At 41.9% G+C, this 17392-nt stretch overlaps 1 protein-coding gene across 1 annotated transcript in view; it reads right to left on the bottom strand.

Moving 5' to 3' along the window:
- Positions 1-17381, bottom strand: part of LRRC8B (leucine rich repeat containing 8 VRAC subunit B) — a 40434-nt gene extending 23053 nt beyond the window's left edge. The window contains 2 exon segments of the mRNA XM_025214025.1: positions 1348-1403; positions 17015-17381. The gene's annotated coding sequence lies outside the window, so the exon portion shown is untranslated.
- Positions 17382-17392: the final 11 nt, after the last annotated feature.

The following is a 17392-nucleotide window of genomic DNA, read 5'->3' as shown; positions in this document are numbered from 1 at the left end:
GCCACTGCCATGGAAATGCCATGCATACAGCAGATTCCTGAGCACTGGGGCTGCGCAGAGACGTTGGGCTGCATGTAATTGGGGTCAAGCATCGCACAAGGGACATTTTGGTCTGCCAGCGGGCACTGGGTACTGGGTGCCTTTGAAAAAATGGCTTCTCCCCGGTGGTTGCCAGAGCTTGGCTGTGTGGGGCCTGCCAGCACTGAAGCAGCAGAGTGCTCTGGGGCTCCAAATGTGCCTGGTGCCACTGTCTGCACTAGGGTCTGCCCTGCCCCCCCCGAGACGGCAGCATGAACTATGTGGGGAGCAAATAAAAAAAAGAAATTGTTGGTTGTAGCAGTGTTGGTCTAAGGACATACGCAGACAAGGTTCTTTGGGTAGATGCAATATCTTTTATTAGACCAACTGAATAGTTGGAAAAATTGTTCTTTGCAAGTTTTCAGGCACAAACGCCCTTCTTCAGGCTAATAAATGTATATGTCAGTAGTTCAGAATTCCTTGCACTATTACTAAATATCGGTTATCGGATCAGCATTGGCCGATATGGTTGGTTAATTATCAGCTATCAGTACTGGCCAAGAAAATCTTATCAGTGCACCCCTAGAACTGGGCGACAACAAACTGCATTACTTCTGTGACACTATACAGACACTGGTAGGAGGAGCACGAGTATGACTAGATGTGGTATAATTCAATCAAAACAGTATTTGTTTTAAGTACAAAAAATTATAGACTGAAAATCCATGGCATCCATTTTCTGGACACATGCATATACACACACACACTTTTTCAGCACAGCTAGTCTTTGTCTCTCAAAGATTACAGATTTGTTTTAAATGTAAATTGCTACCAGTTTATTGCCAATTGTTTGTCCAAACCAAATATGTATGTTCACCTTGCTGTTTAAAAAATAGCCCTTCTCCCCTCTGAAACAACTCTTTGGCTCATTCTGAAGAGCACCACTTCAGGCAATCTTTAAAATTATTTTGTCTAAAGAGAATGGTTTTATTTAAAAAAAAAAAAAAAAAAAAAAAAAAAAAAAAAAAATCACACTCAAATTTACCTGAGAAAGATCTGTTCAAATCCTAAAACAACTCCCATACTACGAAATGTAAAATATTGATTATACTATAATAGTAAAGGAAAATATAAAGCTGTTTTGGAGAGAATGCTCCCAACCAATTGTAGTAAAAGGAGAGTTCAAGTGGTGGATTTGTTACCATAAAGATATTTCATTTCACCTTAAAATGTTATGGTACGTGTCACTATTAAAATCATTTCTCCCTTCACTTTTTTAGTACAGAGTAAGAAGGTAATTTTTTTCCCAAAACTCAGGACTGGTCTTACCTGCTATATACTAGTCACTCAGGAGCTCTGGCACTGGTGTGACTTCTTGACAATTCCTATAAAAATATCATAGATTCATTAATATACTTCCTGAATACAGATATATGGGCAACTATGGAATGTTCTCAATATCTGTAATGCGTTAAAAACCTCAAAAAGTATATTATACAAAATGCAACATAAGCTTCAAAAATATATTCTTTACTGAAAAAACGACTTTGGAGATTCCTATATAATGATAGGACCAATTCAATAAAGACGCCACCTGCTGGCATGATCTCATCACAGTTCATTTATTTCCAGCGTGAGAACTTTTGTATTTAATGTAAAGCATTATGCCCTACAAACCTGTATTTCCCCCCCCCCTCTCAATCCTCAGTATGTTCAGAAAGACTAGCAAGCACTAGAACTGAGGAAGGTAGGGAAAAAGTGGAAAGCAGGGAATTTACCAATGGTGACATATCATGGAACAGAAATACATGGCTTCCACTAAAACAAAAAAAATTAAACATCATTAAGTATTTAAGCCCCGAGCATAAAAGTATCATTCACAAAATATTAAAATCTGTCATAACTAGGGAGCCTCAAAAACACACACAGTAAGCATTCCCCAAAGACAGGCCAGTTCACGATGACCCTCAGCAAGGTATATATGATCAATAGAGGCATCAATTCCCAAACTGTACAAAGGAAATGACTGGGGGAAATTAATATCCAACTAATACTGCTAGAAGCACACACAAAAGGGCTCCTACAAATAAAAGCTAATTTGTTTCCTCCACTGTCTTACTGAACGTATCAATTCTGTTGCAATCCATTTGTGACAAGACAAGAATCCTCCCCTATGCTGGAATCTAGCAAGTCAATTTTCTTCTGCATTATTAACTTCAAGATGTTTTCCAGTTGCATCTGTGTAGTAATACACGTGTCTTAATGACAAGATTATGTAGCTGTACTAATTTAATTTTTAAAAAGCTATTTTATCAGATTGCTGTTCAATGTTACCTCATTCTATGTGTATTACCTCTTGATTACAACTGTATGTTGATCAAATAACACACAGTAACAGTCTATGACCCTTAGAGAGGAAGAACAGAGAAATCTGAAAGTATTTGAATAACAGGTTAGAAAAAGAGGACTACGGTTTGGACCTCTGTTTGATTTCTCAGCTATGAAGAGATGTAACAGTAGGTTAGACTTTGAGGAGGTGGTGGTTGTTAGTGTGAATGCAGGACTGATTTTTTTCCCACCTGACTAGGGTAAAAACTACTACTCGTTAGTGTTTGATCAAAACAGGTGGGACACCCTGAATTAAATGTATTGATAACAGGTAGTACAAGTGTAGCAGGCAAACTGAGTTATGCTCAGGCTCTTACCATAACTTTAGGCCTTCCTGGAACTAAGTAATTAAATTGTAAAGAGTGCCTAAGGCACTGAGAAAAATGAGTGCTGCGATTGGTACAGTGGGTTACCAGGTACAGTAGTTTCCCTAGAAGGAAAGAAAACCAAAAATGGAATAGGATTGGAGTACCTTATCTAAAAAGATGAGGTAAGAAACTTGAGGATTGGACAGTTTGAGATGAGAAAGTTACAAAAGTAGAGGACAAACAAAGAGACGGTGCGTGTTTGCGTTGCCACCCTGGGGAGACAGAAGCAGCTTTGGAATTCTTGCTCTGAGTAACAAGGAATCCAGAAACTAACATCCCACACACTCAGCAGAGGATCTGAGGCTGGTACCACTGAAGGTCGCTGTTGTAATGTCTAAGGAACCGCTTGCCCGGTCATATTGCAAGGCTAATTATCTTGTAATAAGCCTAGGAGTTACTAATAAAGTTCACTTGACACCAAATCGGATGAGGGGCCATGTCAATCCTTGGGGGTCTCTGGTAAAAGGAATCTTGGGGCAACAGAGGTGTATAACTATAAATAAGATCAAACATTTCACATCTAGCCATCTGCTGGAATTATCTATCAAGTGACTTGAGAGACTGTCCCAATAGCTTTTCATACAACTCAGCAGTCTACATTTATAATGCAACATTAAAAACTTTTAGGGATGACCTACCCAATTTGATGCCTTATGTTGATTATTTTGACAACCATAAACTACTGAAGATTGTCAAAGGGATTCCTTGCCAACTGAAACATTCTATGGACTTCCTTATTAGCTCTCCATTTCTAGATCTAGACTTTCCAAATGTCACACACAAGCATTAACTTAAATTTTGGGGAAGGAGCTAAATTATGTTTGGCTTTTGGGATGTTCTTTCTGTAAAAGTATAGTCTAAGGAAAAACAAGACCGTTCAAGGAAAACAAAACAAACCTCCAAAGATGTTTCCTATATATGTGTTTTACTCTTTCAGACAGAATAATATTTTATTCTGTTTCTAGAAGCAGCCCATAATGAATCATTTCCATCACCCCAGCTTATATTTTAGTTTCCTGACTATATCTGACAGATTTCTTCAAACTGCTTTTGAATCAACAAAAGGTGATACTATTACAGGCGCTATTTTTCATACAGATGAAACCTCCACAGAAGAAACCTGCCACTCCCCAGTGAATGTAAGCATGCTGTGCATCTGGGACAGCCACAGTATATCCACACAGCACATCCCCACGTGCAGTGGCCATTATTGGATAATTACTTAGGGTGTGGGGGCATGCTTGTACAACGACTGGAGGGTGCTTGTTCCTGCTCCTGTCTTAAGGTACCTTGTGGGATGGTGAAACTCAGTAGCAGTATGTGTTCCCAGGGGCCGCTGGATGGTCCCACTTGTGGTGTTAAATTGCAGGGCAACACAGAGAGCATAAAGTATCCCTTCTGTCTGCAGGTTCAAGTCTGATGTGAGGTGATCCATAGACTCCTGCTCAACTCTCATGGACTCCCCAAGTGTCTCATTTGTATGCTCAGCAATGGCTGTGTGTCACTCTTTGACGTCTGCACATCACCTGACAAACCGCATAGTGGTGCACTGCAACTCCTTAACCCTGTGCCTGACAGAGGCCATGCACTGGTGGTGATAGATCTGCTGTTCCTCCCTCCATTGACTGGCCTCCATGATCCAGGAGCAGCTGGCCTGTAGCAAAGAGGCCAGCATGTCCATCTTTGTGCAGATGCAAGTCTTCCTTTACCTGGAAACTTTCTGAAAGTCTCCGACTGTGTCCTCAGGCTGTTATTTGGTCCCAAGGTGCCACCACTGCCATTTACAGGTACTAGCCTGACACTAAAGGATGAACAGTGATTTGGATGATGGGGTAAAAAGCAACCTGTTCAAATTTGCTGATGATACCAAAATTTGGGGTGAGGCGGGCATGCTAGTAGGGAGGGAAAGACTGCAGAAAGACCTGGATAGGTTGCAAGGGTGGGCTAACAAAAACAGGATGCGTTTCAATATGGACAAGTGCAGGGTGCTGCACTTGGGCAGTAGTAACCGGCAGCACACTTATAAGATGGGAAACTCCCTTCTTGAGAGCATGGAGGCAGAAAGGGATCTTGGAGTCATCACTGACTCCAAGATGAACATGGGCCAACGATGTGAGGTCACAGTCGGCAGGGCTAACCAGACCCTATCATGCATCCACAGGTGCATCTCAAGTAGGGCCAAGGAGGTGATCCTCCCCCTCTACGCAACACTGGTCAGGCCACAGCTGGAGTACTGTATCCAGTTTTGGGCACCCCACTTCAAGAGGGATGTGGACAACATTGAGAGGGTCCAGAGGAGGGCCACCCGCGTGATCCAGGGACAGCAGGGCAGACCCTACAATGAGAGGCTACGGGACCTGAACCTGTTCAGCCTTCACAAGAGAAGGCTGAGGGGGGACCTGGTGACCATCTATAAACTCACTAGGGGGGACCAGAAGGGTTTGGGGGAGACCTTGTTTCCCCTCGCGCCCCTCGGGATAACAAGGAATAACGGCCACAAGTTGTTGAAGAGTAGGTTTAGATTAGACATCCATAGGAACTACTTCACAGTTAGGGCGGCTAGGATCTGGAACCAACTTCCAAGGGAAGTGGTGCTGGCTCCTACCCTGGGGATCTTTAAGAAGCAGCTCAATGCCTACCTGGCTGGGGTCACTTGAGCCCAGTTTTCCTCCTGCCCAGGCAGGGGGTCGGACTTGAAGATCTACAAGGTCCCTTCCGACCCTACTTCTATGATTCTATGAACAGGAGTTTACTGTTGCCCTGAGGGGATGAAGAACTCCTCAAAGGTTGCAACTTGCAAGGCCACCCAACCAGTGGACAGGCTCATTCACCCTGCCTACTCTCAGCATGTTAACTTCATTCTCTCTTTTGCTCCCTAAAGACCCAGGAGAGTGGGGGCCATGCTTGGGAAGCCACAAGCAGACAGCTATTGGGTACAGGAAGAGGCCAGGTCTCCTAACTCTCATGGGAGCTGTAAAACAGTGGGCCACTTGAGGTGGGTGGGGGTGGGACTGTGCTTGGTGGGGTCTGTCCTGCTCCTTTGGGCTGGAGTTGAGTATGGTCTGTTACTTTGGGTCCCTCCAATACCACTGGTCTATAAGTGCAGGATGTCAGTACCTTGGCCAATGTCACCCTGATGCATCTAACTCCACAGCAGAGGCAGCACCTGCTTATTGCTGTGCAAGACAGTGCAGCAGCCTTTGCTTGCCTCTTACTGCAAATAATGTTGGTCTCTGAATACTGTCTCGTGAAGAGGGTAGGCACGCTATGACGACTCACCAGTGCAGTTGGGTCTTTCCTGGAATGTCAAGGAATACCCAATGGTGTACTTCACTATTTGCTACAACCACCTTGTGTGATCCAACTGGGAGGCCTGAAAGGTCAAAAATCAATCTGCCTCTAGCTTAACTGTCAGCCAATAACTCAAAAAGTCTGAAGACAGGTGACTGCTACACCACTCAAAATGCACAGCTTGCAAATGTGAATGGAGCAAGCTTCCTCACCCCCATTCAGTTTATTTGAGGGGAAGGTCCAACCACTGCTCTGACGAGCCCACAACCGTAGGAGCTATATGCAGTATACTTAAATATTTGGGTGGGAGAGCCTGAAAGCCTTTTAGGGTTGGTGGGAGGAGGTAGTGGCAGACCTCCCCCCAGCTCCACATGGACTCAGGGCCCCTAGCCCACCCCATGGCTCATCCTCTCTCATTGTGAAACAGCCCTGGACTGTGCTGCACAACCTGAGTTCACAAGGATGGGGGAATCAGAGAGACTTCAGGCTGACTTCTGGGGTTGGCATCAGCATTTAGAAGAATCCAAAACAGTACAACCAATGCTGTGGCCACTTGCAGAGGAACCCAAGCTGGTACAGAAGTCTTCAAAATTGACCAAGTGGCAGACCTGATGATCTAAAAGCCTTTCCTTGCTTGCTGGCTTACAATGCATGGGTTGTAACACAGTGCCTCTATCCATGCTAATGAGTTGTTTGCAAGTGATTCTCCCACTTTACTCAACATTGGTGTGGCCGCAGCTGGAGTACTGCGTCCAGTTCTGGGTGCTGCACTTCAACAAGGAATGCTAAAGCTTGAGAGAGTCCAGAGAAAGGCCACCACATGGTCAAGGATTTGCGTGGCAAGCCATATGAGGAGAGGCTGAGGGACCTCCGACTCTTCAGCCTAAAGAAAAGAAGGCTGAGAGGGGACCCGATTGTGGCTTACCTCTATAGCAGAGGCATATATCAGGGGCTCAGTGAATAACTATTCACCAGAGCGCCATGGGAGAAAACTAGAAACAACGGTCACAAACTCCTGAAAGAGAATTTCAGGCTGAACATTAGGAAAAACTTCTTTACAGCTAGGGTGTCCAGACTATGGAACAAGCTCCCTCCAGACGTGGTGCAATCATCTACCCTAGAGGTCTTCAAGAGTCACCTGGCTGGGGTCGTCTGACCCCAGATGTTTTTTCTGCTCATGCACAGGGCTGGACCTGATGATCCTTCGGGGTCCCTTCCAGTCCTATGATTCTATGGGAATAGAGACCACTGCTGCTACTTTTTCAGAATGGGAACCAAGGCAAAAAGCTTGAAGGCACTAGCGATGAGACTGGGGGGAGGGGCACTGTAGTAGCAGCAGCGGCATTAAACGTCTGGCAATAAAGCCAGGATTAATGGCTTATCTCAAGCTCTGGGTGTGAGGCCAGGTATAGCAGGGAGAGTCCTCACAGCTGTGCACTACCGCGCCTGTGTTATTAGTAGGAGGAGGGATGAAGTATTAATTGGAAAATTACCTTAAATGGCAACAATGACTACCTAGCCGAAGTGGGAGCCACAACACAGTGATGGCTCATTGACTGTTACAAAGTGCCTCCAAGACAGAATGTTGGTCCCATTAATGACCCATTTTGCCTAAAGTAGTTCCTATTAGCACTTGCACAGGGGACTGCCCCCCCTGGCGGCGGCGTGGGGTGCTGGCTGAGGGGGACAGAGGGGCAAGCTCCCCCCGCCCGGAAGGTGGCAGTGATGTGGGGTGGTGGGTGGCAGCGCCCCCGCCCCCCATCATTTCTGACAGGTAATTGGCTAGTGTTCTTAAATAACATTCTAGACATTCAGATTAACCTGTGATATATATCACCCTTCAGTCAAAGAAGTTCTATGTTTAGCAAGTAGCATCTTCGAGGTGGGTTTGCCGTTTTTGTGGCTGTTTGTTTTTTTTTTATTGCCCGATAAGATATTTGAAAGTTTGGTATGCTACCATTTATCATGGTGGGAAATGTAATGTCTGCCAGGAACCTTAGCCACATTTCAAGAAAGAAAGAAAAAAAAAAAAAAAGAAAAGAAGGGCTATGCAGGGATATGAAGTTGAAATGAAAGACAATCTAAAACTAAACTACTAGTTTCCCTGTTTTTAATAAAATGTATTTAGAACATGGGGCAATAACAGGAAAGCAAATGGAAATAAAACGCATCTAAAAGAAGGAATTTATTGCATTCAAGGTGGAAGCAAAACTCCAAGAGCTTAGTGAACAAATAAGTAGGACAAAGTAATTTTTTTATTTCAGAACGAAGAAAGAATTGGCACTGGCACAAGTCCAGAATCAAAGAATATGTGTTATATGAATACAGAACAGTCAACATTAATGATGTGGACATTGGAGTCGGAAGCAGACTGGCCAAGTTTGCTGATGACACCAAACTTTGAGGCAAAGCATCCACGCCTGAAGACAGGCTCTTTAGCCTGGAAAAATTCAGGCTCAGGGGTGATCTGATGGCCACCTATAAGTTTATCAGGGGTGACCACCAGTACCTGGGGGAACGTTTGTTCACCAGAGCGCCCCAAGGGATGATGAGGTTGAACGGTTATGAATTAGTGCAAGACCGTTTCAGGCTGGACATAAGGAAGAATTTCTTTACTGTCCGAGCCCCCAAGGTCTGGAATAGCCTGCCATAGGAGGTGGTTCAAGCACCTACACTGAACACCTTCAAGAGGTGCTTATCCTATGACCCCAGCTGACTTCCTGCCCTTCGGGCGGGGGGTTGGACTCAATGATCTTCCGAGGTCCCTTCCAGCCCTAATGTCTATGAAATCTATGAAACATAATGAAAAGGGTTTCAAGCAACTGCAGAAAAGATTTAAACTTTTAATTTTTGTGTTTAAGGTAAAGAACAAGCATGCAGGACTTCAGAACAAATTTAGGACATAGATATAAATTAGATTTTAAAAAGTGATGTAGGTTTATCAAAGATCAGATTAACCAGAAGTTTGGTTCATCTAGCCAGGCTAAACTGGATTCTAGAAAACTAGTTATATTACCAAAGAAAGACAATGGGAATTTAGTAGATCTAAACTAAAATAAAGCGTTTATTATGCTAATTTATCAAATGTTAATAGTCATAATTGGTAACAACCTAATGGGCTACAAGGAACTTTAGAAAACTCTCTCAAGGACTGGCAGCAGGATGACTGTATTTAATATTTCCCTTAATGATTTTGTCACAAAATAAGGGTAAGAAATGTTGTTGGCATACAGAGTTCAGATGCACTAAGTGACTTGATTAAGATAGGAAATCTCATCCTATAGCAGAGTATTTCATCGTAAGTTGGAAATGACAGGAGAAAGACCCTTTTATAGGATGACTAACTACAAACCACAGCTGAGATGAAGCCGTGGGGAAAAAAAACCAACTAAAACCAGCAGCTAGTTTGACCTGAGGATGTATCACAGTATTTCCACTAGAAGCTAGGAAGCAATACTGTCATACAAGACACTGGCGCACACTCATTTGGATTATTAGATAAAATTCTAGTTACTCATGTTCAAGAAAAATTAATTCAAACTGGAACAGGTGCCTTGGAGAAAGACCATAAAGATGATCAGAGAAATTGAGAATTTATGAAAGCAGAATAAGAGCTTGGTTTGTTTGGCCTAGCAAACTGAAGGCTGAGCAGGGATATAATTGCTCTTTGTAAATACTTTTGAGGGCAGGATGCTGAGCACCAGACAGGATATTTTAGCTAATGGACAATGCTGGCATAAGAACAACTGGGATTAAATGAACCATGAATAATTTAGGTTGGAAATTAGAAGACAATTTATAGCCATCAGAGCAGCATGGTTCAGAAACAGCTTTCCAATTGGTGTAATGGGAAAAAATGGAGCATGGTAAGTTTATGAAAAGGATTTCATTATGTAGTCGCCTGTGACAGCAGACAACTGGGCTTCGAAGAAGCCTCTTCTAGTTCTGGGTTATATTAAACACAGACAGGGAACAGATGTATGCCTCCTGAACAAATACATCTCAAGGAACCATTTCATAACAGAATTTAAGGTTACAAAAATAATTCCAAATTAATCTGTATTTAAAAAAAAACAAAACATACACATATGTTATGCTATTGTTACTTGGCAGACCAAGCTGAAAGGATGCTAAGAAATTAACAACAAAGCATTTAGGCCTAAAACCCATATCGGTCTACCTTCTTGGTACAGAACTATACAAGGTCCATCTGTTTTCTGCAAATGATTAATAAACTCACAAGTATTGCCATGAAACTCCTGTGCATGTTATGCACCTACCCAGTGGCTGATACCAAGTTTCAACCCAAGTGAGTTCTGGATGATGTCAGGAAAACACTTGGGCATTCTCAGAGTGATGAGGGGTTGATGACAGACCCTAAAGGTACCATGCTGGCTTAATTCAGTACTCCTATCAACTAATGCCACCCATGGTAATGAATGCACTACCAATGCACACTGCCCATTCGCCCCACTGAGACCCCAAAGAAATCTTTTGTGGTCATTATGAGTACCATTATGGACTGGGCCAGTGTAAAGCCACCAACTATACCCACCCACTGAGAGCTGAATTAGGAATTGGCCTTTAAGACTTATTAATATGAGGCTTTGTCTGTTTCTGAATCCCTGTCCTTGGGTCTCTTTCATTCACTGAAGTCAGTTTCCAGCACACTGAAATACATTTTGAAGCTTAAATGAATCCTGAATAGAAAAACTTTTCAAGAACTTCTAAATTTTTCTGATATTGGATGGATACATATGACAAAATTCAGAGAAGTAGTTTTCAAAAAGGAAAAACAAGAAAGCTGTAGTTAATTATTTTCAAGTCATAAAGAAAAGGATATTTAAATTGTGGGAGTGTAAATGTGTGCAACTACAAAACTAAGTATATAATATGACTGTAGCACTCTTGTCATTGGAAAACTGATTAAATTGTTCATGGTGGTTAGTATCTTACTTAACAAGATTAAATATTTCCAGTTTCAAAAGAAGTCAGTCATGCTTCAAAGCCAACCCAATAAAATGAAACATACTTCATAAATGTGAAATCAGAGAAGTGGCTAATGTCTAGTAGGTATAAACCAAAGTGGTGCCACAGAGTTGATACAACCTTAGTGTATGGTTGCCTCTCTCAGTCTCAGCTACCATGCATGTAAGTACATGTATGCAAGTCTACAAAGCCCAGTTCACTATAGTTTAGAAAAAGCAAATAGTCACATTTTTCAGATTAAGACATTACAAAAAGAATTACTGGAGGGTTGAGGGTGGAAGAGGCACCTAATAATAAGAAACAACTTAGCCCTATTCTTCAAGTAGCAAGAGTGCTGCTGTCTCCCAAGTCTTTCAGCCTCAATAATACACTTCAGGATCATGTTTTTTTCAAGTTGCATCCTTCATACTATGCTGTCACTGGACTGTAGAACCAGCTACAAGACCATTTTTGTTTTAGAAAACACATGAACCTTTAACACCTAAATATGATTCATTATTAATCTGGTCTCTTATAAACACACAAACACAAGGATTATTAATGAAACTGCTATGGGAAGCCTTCAAAACAACAAATATAAGAGACTGTCCTAACAACTCTGGGTTCTCAAGTCCAAATTGTGCATTATGTAATTGGAATATACTCTGCTATTTGAAAATCTCTTTACGAGAGTGCTATCCAAGTAGGTTTAAAAACTGGTTTATCAACAACAGGTTTTGTTAAAAGTAGATAATGAGTTTCAATTCGATCAACTTTATAGGAACAATGATTTCTGAATAAAAATTCAGCTCTGCTTCATTATTAGCTAAAATCCAAATATAGCAATTAAAGTTTAATATCCTTATGACCATCAAACTCAATTAGTAACTTCACAAATACAATAGTGAAGAGTCCTTACCTTTGGATTAGAATGTCAGGCTGAGACAAACTACACACTGGTCTTGAAAAGACCCCAATTTAGCAAAGTACTAGAGCATATGAATGATACCATTCCATTTCAGTTAACCATGCATTTTAAGTGCCCTGATTAATTGAAATCACTGTCACTACAATGTTCATATTTAAACAATATGTTTAATGTTTACTTAGCAAACAGTTTTCTTATGTTACCAATCTGCTAACAAAGCACTACAGGAATTGGTTTCAGTCTCTTTCTCTTCAAAGGTTCAAAATAATAAATCATCACCTTGTATCAATATAAATCACCATTGGCTTGAAATTCAGGCCTGACAATTTTTAATCAACTCCCCCAAACCCTCCCTCCCCAAAGATTCCACAGTTAACCTATTTGCAAATTGTAAGTTTTACTGTTTTGTTCAAAAGACAAGACTGACTCTATACTTCTAATACTATTCATTCAGATCTTATAGTAATTATATTAAAACCTTTGCACTTACATTTTATGTAGTAATATTTTCATAGCTGGTTTTGCCTCTGATTCGCAGCAGCTGAGGCAAGCAGCTGTGGAGGAGTGGGGGAATTTCCCTTGGCTCCCTGAAGCTGTCCTGGGCTGCCCTGAGACTGGCAGCAGCTAAGACAAGCAGCTGTGGGGTTTGGGAAGGGAAGAATTCCCCTCAGCTTTGTGGGGCTGCCCTGGGCTGGGGGACCCTGTGGGGGGCGCTTCCCTCCACCCCGGCCAAGGCAAGGGCTTCCTGTTGTCCCCATGCTGGGCTGCAGGGACAGACACTGGCCCAGACGACGACTCCTCCCTCCCGCCTGCGGCAGTGGCTGAAGCAATCAGCAGCTGGGAAGAGGAAGGGCGGAATTCCCCTCTGCACCTAGGGCTGCGCCTGGCTAGGGGACCCTAAGTCAGGGTGGAGGAAGCCTCCTGAGATATCTACACTCCCAGGGCCTTGGGAACTCCTTCCTCTTCCCTCCTTTGGCAGCAGCTAAGGCAAGCAGCAGTGCAGGGGAGTGCCCCCCATAGAGGGAGGGCTGTGTAGACCCAGGCTATGAGAGTCTGGGGGTCTGTTCCCCTCTTCCCCCCCCCCCCCCCCCCCGCAGCTGCACGCAGAGCAGCCCCCCCCCCCCCCATGGGCTGATGAACACAGGCAGGAAGCGGGCTAAGGAGCAGAGGGGCAAGGCAGACCCTGCTCCACTGGAGCAGACAGCATAGACCAGGGCTGCAAAGCATCCTGGAATGCTGGGGGACTGTGAGTTAACTTGAACCAGAAAGATCTGGGATGGAAGTTCCGTAAACCAATGTGACCTAAATCAATGAAGTCTGATGCTACATCTATCCAGGTGTATCTTAAACCAGTTCTGGCTATTTTGAAAGTGGTTTATGCACACTGAACTTCTGTTCTGTTACAGGTTTCAACCAGTTTCTGATGATCACTTAAACTGGTTGGTGTGCAACTTCTGTCCCTAGTCTATAAGCAAACAGCTACATGCAAATGTAGGATACTAGACATGATGGCCAGAGGCCCCTTCCATTCCTAATTTAACCTATAATTAGTTTAAGCTATAGAAATCTTATAATGTAGCCTAATAATTAACAGAGCTTTTTGTTTCATTTGTTTTGAAGAGGCAAAAAAGCAATACAGATCAAAAGTTGTTTTTTTTTTTTCTCTCCCCCACCCCCCCCATTATAATGATACATCATGGTCTTCTCAGTAAGATTCTGAAAAATGATTTTTTTTGTTAATAAAATGCATGCTTATGACATCCAATTTAATAGACCATATTTATAAAAACAGATTACTTAAAAAAAAATCCATTGACATTACAGAAAAAAAAAAAAAAAAATCAGCAATGAAAACGAAATACCTCACTGACAGGTGAAATCAAGGCAACAGGTTGCTTTTTGACAGTGGCATTTCCTCATTTAACCTGCCCAGTGTCTGAAGAGTTGATTACATCCTTAGAAATTCACATGCTAGTATCAATCTTGGTGAGAAAAACTACATCCATGTATATGATGTGAAAATAACAACATGAAATGGATTATGGAAGTGCATTCACATTTACAGTGAAAATTCCAGGCAGGTTGTGGAACTAATAAATTTTGCAATTCAGTTTTCAAAATGGTAAAAATCTAGATTTGTGTTTTTTACTGTTTCAGGATAGAAAAAATACCATTTGAGTTTTCACAAATTTTATTCTACTTAAATTAAAATGGTATTGGCTAGCAGAAATTTTCTGAAGAGAAATCAGACCTGGTACTAGCCTGCATACAAATTATCGTGCTGGCAATATGGTTGTCAAGTCCAGCAATCTTAAATCTAAGTATTGAGGAAACTGGATAAGAAATTTTATTATTCACTTTTGACTCGTTTAGAATTTTAACTCAGAACTAAATAATAAAGATATTCATGTCAATCACTTGCAGAAGAAACTTCTTTTTGTTTCTGACTGCATTTCTGCCAAGTCTGATGACATGGTGACAGAAATTATATCTTGTGTTTTTTTCTCAGGCCCGAGAAAGACAAGCTTTTGGATACCAAATACTCTTATTTCCCCATCACTTATATAATTGGTCAACAACAACAACAACAAAAAAAGATCATTCATGAAAATCATTGCCTCTTGCATTTTTCCTGAACTATCATGTCTACAACATCACTTCAACACTACTGTCTTATGTAAGATATTTCATGGTAAATTAGTTTACAGAAACCTGCATTCTTAAAAGACAATGGGATTTACAAGTTATTAAAAATATTCCATATGAATGAAAAGTCCTCTGCTTATCTACAGGACAGCAGCAGGGTAAACTATCCACATTAACTTCCCTACTAAAATATTTCAAGCTTGACTGGGGAAAAAGAGGACTCCTTATGAAGTACCAGGGACAGTTCATTCTCCACAACCTACATAGGTCTTTGCTTCTCTGCTAAGTTTGAGAACTAATGCAAAACATAGTGACAAGTTTCTGATGTGCAAACTCCTCCTATGTAGGTAACACACTTATTAAATGCAATAGACAACACAATTCTTACTGAGCTGAATCAAACTGATGTAAAGATCTGAATCTTATTAGCAATTAAGTGAGTCTCTCAGACAACACACATTGCATGCAAAACTACTATAGTAAAAGAAAACTCATATCCTAGTGCTTAAGTGTTTAAAAGTAAAGACAAGCAAGAATTAATTATCCATTATTTATCCATGTTATTTATCCATAAAGTATTAAAAAAATAAAATATTTAAAATATTTGAAACAAAAAATTATTTATCCATTATCCATTTATTATTTATTTAATTAATTATCCATTATTTACCCATAAGCAAGAATTAATTATCCATAACCTTGATTTTACTCCTTGCATGTACGTCTTTTCCTCATAGGAATTGTCCATTGCATCTAAACCCAACATCATCAGATCCCCAGCACAAACTTCTGTCAGTTGGTAGGATAATAATCTATTCACTACAGAGACAAAGGTCTTACAAATGGTGTCAAAGAACAGGTGATAGCCACTTGCTTAAAGCAGTGATTTTCAACCTTTTTTCATTTGTGAACCCTAAAAAATTTGGAAGGGAGATACGGACCCCTTTGAACTGTAAATTAGAGAATTAAATTCTAATCTTAGGTAGGGGCATAAAGCCTTGCTTAATCTTAAAAGTCGAAAATTGCAGAAATATTATTCATATTCTGCAAAAGAGGGAAGCCTAGAATTTATGATCTCCATATTCCCAACCCACTGTATTTTTCCATTGATCAAAAGGTATTTTCTGGGTGAAGACTTTTCTGTCTGTACGTATTTGCAAATGTGTGACATTTGGCAGGTCTGATTATGTACTGGAGTAATAAAAGTAGTTGACTTTGGCAGCTGGTATATTAAGGTACCCTCCAAAATGCTACTTTGGTGGTCCTATTCTAGCAACTCTACAAAAAAGAACTTATTTTTCAGTGTCCATATATTGATGGAAGCTTCTGTAATGTAATTATTTTCATCCTTACAGGCATCATGACTTCCTGAAGAGATGGAAAGTGACAGAAAGTCAAGAATACCTTCACTTTTCCCTCTAAGGCCCAGGGAAAGGATGTGTTGGTGTCTTCTTCTCAAGTTTTCCAAATCCTCCCTTCATTGAAGAAGACAGATTTTGGGAAGGAAAATATTTGTAGGCTGGATGGAGTAGATTAGGTATGAAGAAAGAAAGAAAAATAAAAGACAGGAAAGAGAAGAAATTATAAAGTTATAGAATTTATCTTCTCCCATTTCCACAGCTACTAGCTGAAACAGTTATGAAAAAAATCTCTTCCCCTCTTAGTAGAGCTCACAGCCGTGGGCCTGATGATTTAACAGAACATGTATTATACAAAGAGGCTGAGAACAGACTTAGATTCAAATGGCAACAGAGGAATGAGAACATCATTTTATAATAGCAAAACACTAGCACAGCAGGACAAAGTAGGTTTCTGTTAATCTATCCGTTTTTAACTGGTTTTCGACGGTGTTTGTTCATTACGGTGTGTTTTTGGCCGATGTGTTCTTTGCTCATTTATAAAAAGAAAATATTACTTTGCAGACACCTTTTGAACAAGATTGTTTTTGCAGCTATTTCACAGCAATCGGTGGGAGTTAGGTACCCGAATACCTTTAAAAATCTGGCCCCTGTCTTCTTGGAGGAGCACTCTCAGTGGCAGGTTCAGTCAAATTAGGTTATTGTAAACACAAATGTAAACTTCAGGATTATAAAAGGCATTGAACCCAGAGGAATAACAGAGCACCATGTAAAGAGTAAAGAGCTTTACAAGTCCCACACTGGATTTGTAACACATCACAATCATTGACCATTTCTCAAAACTACTCAATTGTCCAGCGTAGCCGCGTCTCTCTAGCAGCGGCCGCTACCCAAGGCTGCCGATACCCGTGCTCCGTGACGTCCCAATTAAAACGTGTCAGAACATACTCAATGAATCAAATGATTCATTGAGTAATTAAAAACTTTCCAACCGATGTTCAGAAAGTGCCCAGAATCAATACAATTTAGAAAAATAAGCTCCCTCCCACCTAAATCCAGCTGCAGGACAGTCAGCTGCGACAGCCTGGCCTTTTGCACTCCTTCCTTGCATTGCAGAGCAGGCTCGACGCACCTGCTCGTGAGCCCGCCTGGGCCCCGCTTCCAGGGCTGCCGAGACACTGCAGTGCCAGACTCGCAGCCGCAGCCGGCCAGGGCGCGGACCGGCTCTGTGGGGCCCTCCCGAGGTCACCTGCGGGCTCCGGGGTCGCTCGAGGACGCGGGCGCGCGGGCGGGAGCGCAGTGTGACGCGTGGACCCGCGGCCAAGCGCGGCGCGGGGGGAGGGGGTGGCGCCTTCGAGCTCCCCTCAGCCGTTTCTCTGCCGTCGCAGGGAAGGGCGGGGCACGTGCCGCTCGCCCCCCCTCCCCCC

The sequence above is a fragment of the Alligator sinensis genome, unplaced genomic scaffold (assembly GCF_000455745.1).
Source record: "Alligator sinensis unplaced genomic scaffold, ASM45574v1 scaffold736_1, whole genome shotgun sequence".
Taxonomy (NCBI): domain Eukaryota; kingdom Metazoa; phylum Chordata; order Crocodylia; family Alligatoridae; genus Alligator; species Alligator sinensis.
This window is presented reverse-complemented; position numbering and strand designations above follow the sequence as displayed.